Here is a 12194-nt window from a genome sequence, read left to right on the forward strand (position 1 = left end):
ATTGTTGGCTCATGCATGGCCCTGGTACAAATTAGAAAACAGTGCCACCTCTTGGTAGGCAATCGCAGGCCACTGGTGAGCCCCTATTTGACTTCTAAGGTCAGGGCTCTTGAGCAGTGAACAATTTGTACAACTGTACCCAGCACCCTTGCTGTGTATCACTTACTGTATGTCAGGCACATAAAATGACTCATTTAATTCTCACAACCGTCACAGGAGGTAAGTACAGTTGACCTTTGAACAACTCAGGGGTTAGGGGTGCTGACCCCCGCATTGTCAAAAATCTACATATAACTTTTGACTCCTCCAAACCTTTAACTACTAATAGCTTACTGTTGACTGGAAACCTTACCAATAACATAAACAGTCGAGTAACGCCTATTTTGTATGTAATGTGTATTATATACTGTATTCTTATAATAATGTAAGCTAGAAGAAAGAAGATGTTATTAAGAAAATCAAAAGGAAGAGAAAATATGTTTATAGTACTATATTTCATTTATTGATACTGTAAGTTTACATCATCTGTTTATAAGATGAATTGTCTGTCAATACCTACATCAATATTGTCTTATATGATACAAAAGACTGTAGAAGTTATACATATTACTAACACTAGATATCAAAAATGAAAAGGCAATGTGAGGGGACTTCCCTGGGTGGTTCAGTGGGTAAGAATCCTCCTTCTGGACTTCCCTTCCCTGGTGGCGCAGTGGTTAAGAATCCTCCTGCCAGTGCAGGGGACAAGGGTTCGAGCCCTGGTCTGGGAAGATCCCACATGCCGTGGAGCAGCTAAGCCCATGCGCCACAACTACTGAGCCTGCGTTCTAGAGCCCACGAGCCACAACTACTGAGCCCACTTGCCACAACTACTGAAGCCTGTGCACCTAGAGCCCGTGCTCTGCAACAAGAGAAGCCACCGCAATGAGAAGCCCGCGCACCACAACGAAGAGTAGCCCCTGCTCGCCGCCTGAGCGCAGCAACAAAGACCCCCAAAACAGCCAAAAATAAAAATTAATTAATTAAAAACAAAAATCCTCCTTCCAATGCAGGGGATGTGGGCTCGATCCCTGGTCGGGGAACTAAGATCCCATGTGCCATGGGGCAGCTAAGCCCATATGCCACAACTACTGAGCCCGCACGCTCTGGAGCCCACATGCCACAACTAGAGAGAAGCCCACAAGCCACAATGAAGAGCCCCCTCTCCACAACAAAAGATCCTGCGTGCCACAACTAACACCGACACAGCCAAGTAAATAAATAAAAATATTTTTAAAAAAAGACAATGTGAAAAAGAAGAAATTCCTATTTATTCACAGGTATAATGATTCATTCATGGGTAACAAAGAAGCAGCAGTATGATTGCTTTATGGTAGCCTAGCCTATATGCTAATGAACAAATTGGTATAAAATTTTTAAGGCATACAGTATTACAGTCATATTTATAATAAGTATGGGAAACATTTTTACATTGTTTTACCTGCGATAGGCTGACAGACAGTTTCTCCAATTACATGAGAGAGAGGCACACTGTAAGGCAGTGTAATTCTTTGAAAGCAAATAACTTTTGAGTGGTGGGATCACAGAGGTGGGAGACGGGGTGGTCCTGAGGGAGGGGAGGGGGTAAGTGGGGGGAAGGGAACTCTGGGAACTTAAGACAGCAGCCATTTGCCAGTATGTATTTCAGTGTCTAAATAACTAGTATCATAATACAAGTGTCTATTAGATCAGCCTTGTTTAAAATTATCAGGATACGTTGTAGACAAATGGGCTTCTTAAGGTAATTGAAAATAGATATTTTTTAAGTGCCACAAACTTGCTATGTTCACACCAGTCTAGTTCTCCTGGTCCTTTGCTCTTGCCAGTGACAGCACGAATATAGACTTCAGTCCAACCCCTACTGAATCAGCTCATTTCCAAGACCTGGGTTTTACGAAAGCAGAGATGCTCTGACCAAATTGTTAAGAAAATGGATTGAAACTAAGAAACCTAGCAAAGGAGAAACTTCCTGAATGTCTGTGGCATGTCCCCCGGCGTGGGGGGGTTGGGGGGTGGCTGACTACAGAACTAGGTACTTTTCCTTCAGGACAGTGATTTCAGGAGTCAGGCTTCCTTCCCTGGAAGGAGGTGGGAAATCTCCCAATGTCAAAAAGAAGGGAGGAAGTACTTGCTTGGGACACCCCTCAGATATTTTGATTTAATTGGTTTGAGCTCAGATATTTTTTAAAAGCTCCCCTGATGGTTCTAACATGAAGCCATTGCATGGAGGGGAAATCGTGGAGCACATGTCTCCAGGAGGGGGCACTTTGTGGCCTCAGAGTCCAGTTAAGCTTCCAGGCCCAGCTCTTTCATCTCTGTTCATTCTCTCTCACCCACTCTGGGACACACAGACCCTCACACCCTGGGGTTAACGGGCTCCAAATCTACTTTCCTCACCCGCTTTGAGCTGATACAGGACCTGGGTGCGTGAACCCTAGGGTTCAGTCCACCGAAGCAAGCCAGGAAAGGGGGGCTGGCCGCGGAGGGGGCTGAGGCTCAGGAAGGGTTAGGTGTGCTCCCCTCCCCTCGAAGATGCTCAGGTGCCCTCAGCGGGCACCTGGCTCCACGGGCTGCATTTTCAGGCCCCTGTGCCTTTTCCTCTGAGAGGCAGTTTCACATTCCTAGAGCATTTTGCCTCACATTCCCTGATAGCTCACTGTCTAGTTAGTAAAGATGAAACCCAGGAAGAGGAAAGAAGAGTCTCCTGAGAGTGCAGGCAAATGTCCCCGGGGTCCCCAAGGGCCCCTCACTGTTGGCTGGAGGCTGGGGGGAGGTGGGAGGCCTTCCCATCAGCGGCCACTCATCTTTCCAGGCTGCACCCGCCCAGGTCAGAATTTCTAGGTTATCACCCCTCCCATCTAGACCATTAATGCATTGACACCAAACCCACTCCTTTTTCTGAGCTCTATCTGAGCACCGTGCTGGATGTGCCACCTTTGAAATCTTAAGAACTGACTGCAACTCTTTAGTTATTTGAGCAAAAATAATAAAAATCCCCTAGCTGCCTTATTAAAAAAAAAATTTTTTTTTTTTTTTGGTGGTAAAGCACAAAGCAGAGTATGGTACATCTTCAAGGCTTACAAGATGGCAAAAGGGGATTTTTCTCAAAGTTTCCCAAACAAGTAGGGAAAATATTTACCTGAGGGCAGAGCCCACCAGCAAAGGGGCCAGAGTGGGTGGCCAGGTGATGATAGGGAAATTCCCCCTGAGGGCATGGGCAGGGCCTGTAGTCCAACCATTTAATCTAGGCTTTAAACCCAGATAAAGGTCTGTCGGAAGCTTCTTAGGAGGGAGTGGCCGCCATGAATGTGCTGTTCCCAAAGGGTTAAATAGCGTTTCTCAACTTCAGCATTTTGACATTTGGAGTGGATAAATCTTTGTTGTGGGGGGCTATGCTGTGCATTGTAGGCTGTTTATCGGCGTCTCTGATCTCTACCCACTAGATGCCAGTAAAACTCCCCAGTTATGAAAATCAAAAATATTTCCAGACCTTGATTAGCAGATGCAAACTATTATATATAGAATGGATAAGCAACAAGATCCTACTGTACAGCACAGGGAACTATATTCAATATCCTGTGATAAACCATAATGAAAAAAATATGAAAAGGAATATATATATGTATATATGTATAACTGAGTCACTTAGCTGTACAGCAGAAATTAACAAAACATCATAAATTGTAAATCAACTATACTTCAATAAAATAAATTTTAAAAGAAGTCTCCAGACCTTGCTAGATGTCCTTTTGGTGGGGGGAGGGTGGGATCAAAATTGCCAGGTGAGAACCAATGGATTAAAGACCATGCGTCCTAAAGCAGCGATGCCCCCTATCAACCTGGACCTGGTAAACTCCTCACAAACCCCCTCAAAGCTCAGGAAACCTCTGGACAGATATGCTTTGTTCCATGCAGCTTCTGAGTCCCCAGGTTTTGGACCTACTTCAGCCTGTGGGTGTAGCCATGCTGACCACGGAGCCATGGGCAGCTCCTAGGGTGAGCATCAGAGCTGCTTCTGGCAGGCTCCCCTCTTACCTGCCCCTTGCAGACCAGAAGGAAGGGAACAGGGGCTCTCAAAGGATGAGAGAGGCCATTCCGTTTTTTAGTTGCCGACTGGATTAAAAAATGAAGGTATATCAAGACAAGGTAATAAAAAGGTGTATTTTGAAAGCAACATATTTGCACTAGAACCAGATAATTATGGTATTTCTACAATTATTAGTTCATGGCTCGCTGGAGGTGGTACTGACTGGCAGTGGGAAGTAGCTTCAATGCTGGATGGATCCCCGAACGTTCTCTCAGGCCTGGCTGAGTCTTTCTGGCTGGATATATGACCTCGTTTGGACATAAGGTGCTTTGGGAATATGAGGCCTACCAAATCACTTTTCAGCACCCCTCCCTCACCCACCCAACCCTGAAAGGGTGTGGAGAAAGCTCTATGGAAGAAGGTGAGAAAAGGGAAACAGCTTCTTAGCTTTGGGTTTGAATATGCAATCAAATGTTCTGTCTCTGCCGCTTAGTAACCATGTGATCTCAGGCAGAGCACATAAAACTCCGTGCCTCAGTTTCCTCATCTATGTAATGGGAATTACAGTACCCACCTCATAACATTGAACGTATTTAAATTGCTTAGCACAATGATTGGTGCCTAGTAAGCATTTGGTGCCTATAGCTATTACTGCTGTTGTATTTATTTTATATAGCCCAAATAGATGTGGGCTTATCCCAGTACAGTGTCTCATCCAAAAGAAGCATTAAGAAGAGGGAATCACGGGCTTCCCTGGTGGCGCAGTGGTTGAGAGTCCGCCTGCCGATGCAGGGGACATGGGTTCGTGCCCCGGTCCACGAAGATCCCACATGCCGCGGAGTGGCTGGGCCCGTGAGCCATGGCCGCTGAGCCTGCGCATCTGGAGCCTGTGCTCCGCAACGGGAGAGGCCACAACAGTGAGAGACCCACATATCGCAAAAAAAAAAAAAAAAAAAGAAGAGGGAATCACATCACATACCAACTTTCCGAAGTCCTCTTTACACAGTTTCTCCCCAGAGTCACCCTCCTCAAAGCTATTGTGTACCAGGCTACCCTTTCTGTTCTGGGATCTTTGTTACTACTTCCCAAATCTCACAGTCCTGTCTGAGACCTTCACTCCTCTCTTGCTAAGCAACTCTCCTCTCTACCTCCCAACCAAGTGTTCTTTATTCCTAGGTTGGCCAGGCCAGATTAGTATCACTTACCTTACTGTCCCATTGCCTTCCTCTCCACCCACTCCTGGCTCCATAGGGCAAACTTTCAGTAGCAACTGGCCCCTGAACAAAGATGTCTCCTCCAAGGGCAGTTTGTTATTTATTCGCCTGTTGTTGGACATTTGAGTTGTCTTCAAGTTTTGACTATTATGAGTAAAGTGGCTACGCATATTAAATGTAAAAGTCTTTTGGGGGATATATGCTTTCATTTTTCTTGGGTGACTACCTAGTTAGGAATACCTGCAACCTTGCTATAGTCATGTATTAGTTCTAGTATCTTTTATGTAGATTCCTTAGGATTTTCTTAGATGATTATGTTTTCTGTGAATAAAGACAGTTTTACTTTTTCCTTTCCAACCCATTTGCCTTTTTTTCTTGCTTTGTTGCATAGGCTTTGTGTATAGTTCAGTGTTGAATAAAAGTATTGAGAGTTGACATCCTTGTCTTATTTCTGATCTGAAGAGATAAGCATTCAGTCTTTACCATTAAGTAGAAAGTAACCTATACAGTTTTATACTTTATAGATTTTCCTTCATCAGGTTGAGGAAATTCCCTTCTATTTCTAGTCTGTTGAGAGCCTTCATCTTGAATGTATGTTTGTTGAATTTTGTCAAATGCTTTTTCTTAATCTATTGATATAATTCCATGATCTCTCCCCTTTATTCCATTTTATGATAATTACATTAATTGATTTTTGAATGTTAAACCAACCTTGCATTCCTGGGATTACTTTATTTGCTCATACTTCTTAGCAGATTTTAAAATTGAGATATAATTCACACACCATGAAATTTCCTCTTTTAAAGTAAAAAATTCAGTGTGTTCATAGAGTTGTACAACTGTCACCACTATCTAATTTCAGAACATTTTCATCACCTCAGAAAGAAATTCTGTACCTGTTAGCAGTCACCCTCCATTCCCTCCTCCCCTCCCTTTCTGACAATCACTAACATACTTTCTATCTTTGTGGGTTTACCTATTTTGGACATTTCATGTAAATAGAGTCACACAGGCTTTGTGACTGGTTTCTCTCATTTAGCATAATCTTTTCATGGTTTATCCATGTTGTAGCATGTATAGTATTTCATTCCTTTCTATGACCCAATAATATCCCATTGTGTAGATAAGCTACATTTTGTTTGTCCATTCATCATTTGATGGACATGTGGGTTGTTTCTACATTTTGGCTTTTATAAATAATGAAGCTAGAAACATCTGTGTACAAGTTTTGTGCGGAGATATATTTTCAAGTCGCTTGGAATGGGATTGCTGAAATTAAAGCTGAACCTGGATTGATGACTTGCTTTTTCTATTGAAATAATGTCTTTTACTTTCTTGATAGGGCCCTTTTAAGCAGAAAAGTTTTAATTTTAATGAAGTCCAAATTACATATTTTTTTTTTCTTTTGGTTGCTTGTGTTTTTGGTGTCATATCTAAGAAACTATTGCCTAACCCAAGGTCACAAAGATTTACAGCTACATTTTCTTCTAAGAGTTTTAATAGTTGTAGAGCTTACATTTAAGTCTTTGATCCATTCTGAGTTAATTTTTGTAGGGTGTGAAGTATGGGTTCAAATTAATGTTTTTGCATGTAGATATCCAATTGTCCCAGCACTATTTGTTGAAAAGACCATTCTTTCCCCATTGAATGATCTTGGAAACTTTATCAGAAATCAATTATCTATAAATGTGTGGGTCTATTGCTGGACTCTAAAATCTCCTTCATTGATTTATATGTCTATCCTTATGCCAGTAGTACCCTGTGTTGTAGTATGTTTTGTTTTGTTTTCTTGTAGTAGTTTTGAAATTGGGAAATGTGAGTCCTTCAATTTTATTCTTTTTAAGATTGTTTAAGCTATTCTGAAACCCTTATAATACCATATGAATTTTAGGATCAGCTTATCAGTTTCTGCAAAAAACGGTAGTTGGAAAATTATGTGGATTGCATCAAATCTGTAGGAACAATTTAGGAAGTATTGCCCTCTTAACAATATTAAGTCTTCCAACCCATAAACATGGGATGTCTTCCCATTTATCCAGGTCTTCTTTAATTTCTTTCAATGATGTTTTGTAGTTTTGGTGTGTAAAGTTTGCAGGGGTTTTTTGGTTAAATTTAGTCCTTTTTGATGCTAATATAAATAGAATTGTTTTCTTAATTTCATTTTTGGATCATTTGTTGCTGGTGTATAGAGATATAATTGATTTTTATAAATTGATTTTGTATCCTGCAACCTTGCTGAACTTGTTTATCAGCTCTAACAAATTTGTATCTGTGTGTGAATTCCTTAGGATTTTCTATATACAAGATCATGTCATCTGTAGATATAGTTTTACTTTTTTTCTTTCCAATATGTAGGTCTTTTATTTCTTTTTCTAGCCTAATTTCACTGCTAGAAATTCCAGTATAATGCCGAATAGTAATGGTTAGAGTCGATATCCTTTTCAGTCTTTCACTATTGAGCATCATGTTAGTTATGGGTTTTTCATAGATGTCCTTTATCATGTTGGGAAAGTTCTCTTCCACTTCTAGTTTGTTGAGTTTATCATGAAAAGCTGTTGGATTTTGTCAAATGCTTTTTCTGCATCTATTGAGATGATCATGTGGGTTTTGTTCTTTATTCTAATAATATGATTATATTGATTAATTTTTGTATGTTGCACCAATCTTGCATTCTTGGACTAAATTCCACTTGGTTGTGGTGTATAATCCTTTTCATGTGTTGTTCTAATTTTTGGAAGATTTTGAGAAGGATTGATGTTAATTCTTTTTAAACATTTTGTTGTATAGTATTCACCAGTGAAACCTAGGTCTTAGACTTTTCTTGGTGGCAAGTTCTTGACTACTAATTCAGTCTCTTTATTTGTTTTCATTCTATTCAGATTTTAAAATTTCTTCTTGATTAAGTTGCAGTAGTTTTTATCTTTCTAGGAAGTTACATTTTATCTAGGTTATCCAATTTGTGTGCATAAAATTGTTTTATTATTCTCTTATAATCATTTTTATTTCTGTAAGATCAATAGTAATGCCCCATTTCATTTCTGATTTTATTAATTTGAGTCTTTTCTCTCTTTTTTCTTGGTGAGACTAGTTAAAGGTTTTTCATCTATGTTGATCTTTTCAAAGGATCAACTTCTGGCTTTCTTGAATTTTTCTACTGTTTTTCTCTTCTCTATATAATTTACTTCTGCTCTATTTTTTTTATTATTTCCTTCCTCCTGCTTCCTTCCAGTTAGTTTGTCCTTCTTTTTCTAGTTTCCTAAGGTAGAGGTTTAGGTTATTTATTTAAGATATCTCTTCTATTCTGATATAGACATATACAGCTAGAAAATTCCCTCTAAGTAATGATTTAGCTGCATCCCGTAAGTTTTGATGTGTTATGTTTTTGTTTTCGTTCATCTCAAATTATTTTTTCATTTCCCTTGTGATTTCTTTTTTGATCCATTGGTTATTTAGGAGTGTGTTATCTAGTATCAACATGTATGTGAATTTTCCATTATTTTTTTCCTGTTGCTTATTTCTAATTTCATTCCATTGCAGTTGGAAAATATACTTTGTATGATTTCAATCCTTATAACTTTATTGAGACTTGTTTTATGGACTAATAAATGGCCTATTCTGGAGAACGTTCCATGGTGCAATTGAGAGAACATGTGTCTGCTTTTGAATGGAATTTTCTATCAATGTCTGGTTTAGTTGGTTTAGAATGTTGTTCAAGTTTTCTATTTCCTTGTTAATCTTATGTCCAGTTGTTCTATCTATTAATGAAAGTGGGGTGTTAGAATTTTCAACTATTATTGTTGAATTTTCTATTTCTCCCTTCAATTCTGTCAGTTTTTGCTTCATGTATTTTAAGGAGTATGTTGTTACATGCATCTATGTTTATAATCGGTATGTCTTCTTGAGAGAATGATCCTGTTATTATTGTAAAATATCCTTCTTTGCCACCCTGCTAATACTTTTCTTAAGGTTTATTTTTTTTTCTGATATTATCATAACTACTCCAGCTTTCTTCTGACTATTGTTTACATGGCATATGTTTGCCCATCCTTTTACATTCAATCTATTTATGTCTTTGAATCTAAAGTGCATTTCTTCACAGATGTAGAGAACAAATGTATGGCCACCATGGGGGGAAAGTGGGGGTGGGGGGTGGGATGATTTGGGAGATTGGGATTGACATATATACACTAATATGTATAAAATAGATAACTAATAAGAACCTGCTATATAGCACAGGGAACTCTACTTCACGTCACTGTACAGTAGAAACTAACACAACATTGTAAAACAACTACACCCCAATTTAAAAAAATGAAAAAATATATTGTGGCAAATAGCAAGAAAAAAAATAAAGTGCACTTCTTATTGACTGCATGTAGTTGGATCACATTTTTTAAAATCTATTCTGCCAATTGCTGCCTTTTGATTGGAGTGTTTAATCCATTTGCATTTAATGTAATTGTCAATAAAGTAGAGTTTATGTCTGCCATTTTGCTACTTGTTTTCTACATGTCTTATGTTCTTATGTCTTTTTTGTGCCTCTATTCCTCTATTACTTCCTGCTTTGGGGTTAAATATTTTCTAATGTACCATTTTTTGTTGTTGTTGTTTTGTTTTTGTTTTTGTTTTTTAAAAAGTCTTTATTGAATTTGTTACAATATTTTTAAAAATTTTATTTATTTTTATTTTTGGCTGCTTTGTATCTTTTTTGTTGCACACGGGTTTTCTCTAGTTGTGGTGAGTGGGGGCTACTCTTCATTGCAGTGCATGGGCTTCTCATTGTGGTGGCTTCTCTTGTTGTGGAGCATGGGCTCTAGGCACACGGGCTTCAGTAGTTGTGGCATGGGGACTCAGTAGTTGTGGCTCGCGGGCTCTAGAGCACCGGCTCAATAGTTGTGGCACACAGGTTTAGTTACTCCGCGGTGGCTCAATAGTTGTGGCACACTGACTTAGCTGCTCTGCAGCATGTGGGATCTTCCTGGACCAGGGCTCAAACCTGTGTCTGCTGCATTGGCAGGCGGATTCTTAACCACAGAGCCACCAGGGAAGTCCTTAATTTCCTTTTAATTTAATTTTTTTAAAGATTTTTTTGATGTGGACCTTTATTTTTTAAGTCTTTATTGAATTTGTTACAATATTGCTTCTGTTTTATGTTTTGGTTTTTTGGCTGTGAGGCATGTGGGATCTTATCTCCCCAACCAGGGATCAAACCCATACCCCCTGCACTGGAAGGTGAAGTCTTAACCACTAGACCGCCAAGGAAGTCCCCCCTTTTAATTTTAATTTTCTTTTTCTTTTAACCTATGTGGTTACCATTACCAGTCCTCTTTATTTTCATCATGTGGATTCAAGGCACTGTCTTGCATCCTTTCATTTCAGCCTAAAGGTCTCCCTTTAGTATTTCTTGTAGGATAGGTCTACCAGTGATAAATTGTCAGCTTTTGTTTATCTGTGAATATCTTAATTTTGCCATTATATTTTAACAGCTTTATTGAGATGTAATTTACATACTATACAATCCACCCATTTAAAGTGTACAATAAATTGCATTTACCATACTCAGAGAGTTGTGCATTCATCGCCATAATAAATTTTAGAATATTTTCATTACTCCAAAAAAGAAACCCTGTACCCCTTAGCCATCACTTCCCAAATCTCTCATCTGTCTCTATCACCTCAAGCCCTAGGCAACCACTAATCTACTTTCTCTATAGGTTTCCCTATTTGTTGGTTTACTCGATCTTTTAAAAGAATAAACTTTTAACTTTATTGATTTTCTCTTTTCTTTGTACATTTTCTCTGTTTATTTGTCTATTGAGGGTAGTTGTAGTTTGTTCCTTCTGATGTTGATATTCCAATGAATGAATATAATTAATTTATTTATCCATTTGATTGTTGATGGAATTTTGGATTGTTAGGCACATCTTTGATGTTATATTTCTAGCATTTCAACCCTATTATTTAATTACTTATATTTCCCCCTTTATAACTGAATATCCATTGGACTGATTTATATCAACTGGGTAAAGTTTTGCTGCACTCAACATGCTCAGTGATTTCCACTTTTTATCTCAGTTGCTATAAAGTTAGAAGATTTACATTTCTTGTGATTAGTACAGCACTTTCACTTTTCCAGTCTTTTTTTTTTTTAAGGAAAGAGGCAATGTTTTAGTTAAAGAAACAGAACAGAACCTATATATATATATATATATATATATATATATATATATATATATATATATATATATAGACACACACACACACACACACAGACACACACACACACACACATATATGAGAGAGAGAGAATTATTATAAGAAACCAACTCACACAATTATAGAGGGCAAATTCCAAAATCTACAGCTGGCAAGCTGGAGACCAGAAGAGCCAATGGTGTGGTTCCAGTCCAAAGGCCAGCAGGCTCTAGACCCAGGAAAAACTGATATTTCAGTTTGAGTCTGAAGGCAGGAAAAAAAAAAAAAAGACTTAGGGGCTTCCCTGGTGGCGCAGTGGTTGAGAGTCTGACTGCCGATGCAGGGGACATGGGTTTGTGCCCCGGTCTGGGAAGATCCCACATGTCGCAGAGCGGCTGGGCCTGTGAGCCATGGCCGCTGAGCCTGCGCGTCCAGAGCTTGTGCTCCGCAACGGGAGAGGCCACAACTGTGAGAGCCCCGCATACTGCAAAAAAAAAAAAAAAAAAAGACAGCTTGAAAGCAGTCAAGCAGGAGAAACGCCTCATACCCATGTGTGGATGAAGCTTTTAGTTCTGTTCAGGCTTTCAGCTGATCTGGTGAGGCCCACCAGATTAGGGAGGTGTTACAACTTTCTTAAATTAACATTTGTTAAATGATGCACTGGGTACAGGATGGTGAGCCCTGGTTCCACAAAAGACCACAAGAGAAATCGAAATGGA

This window comes from Stenella coeruleoalba (genome assembly GCF_951394435.1).
Source record: "Stenella coeruleoalba genome assembly, chromosome: 2".
NCBI lineage: Eukaryota > Metazoa > Chordata > Mammalia > Artiodactyla > Delphinidae > Stenella > Stenella coeruleoalba.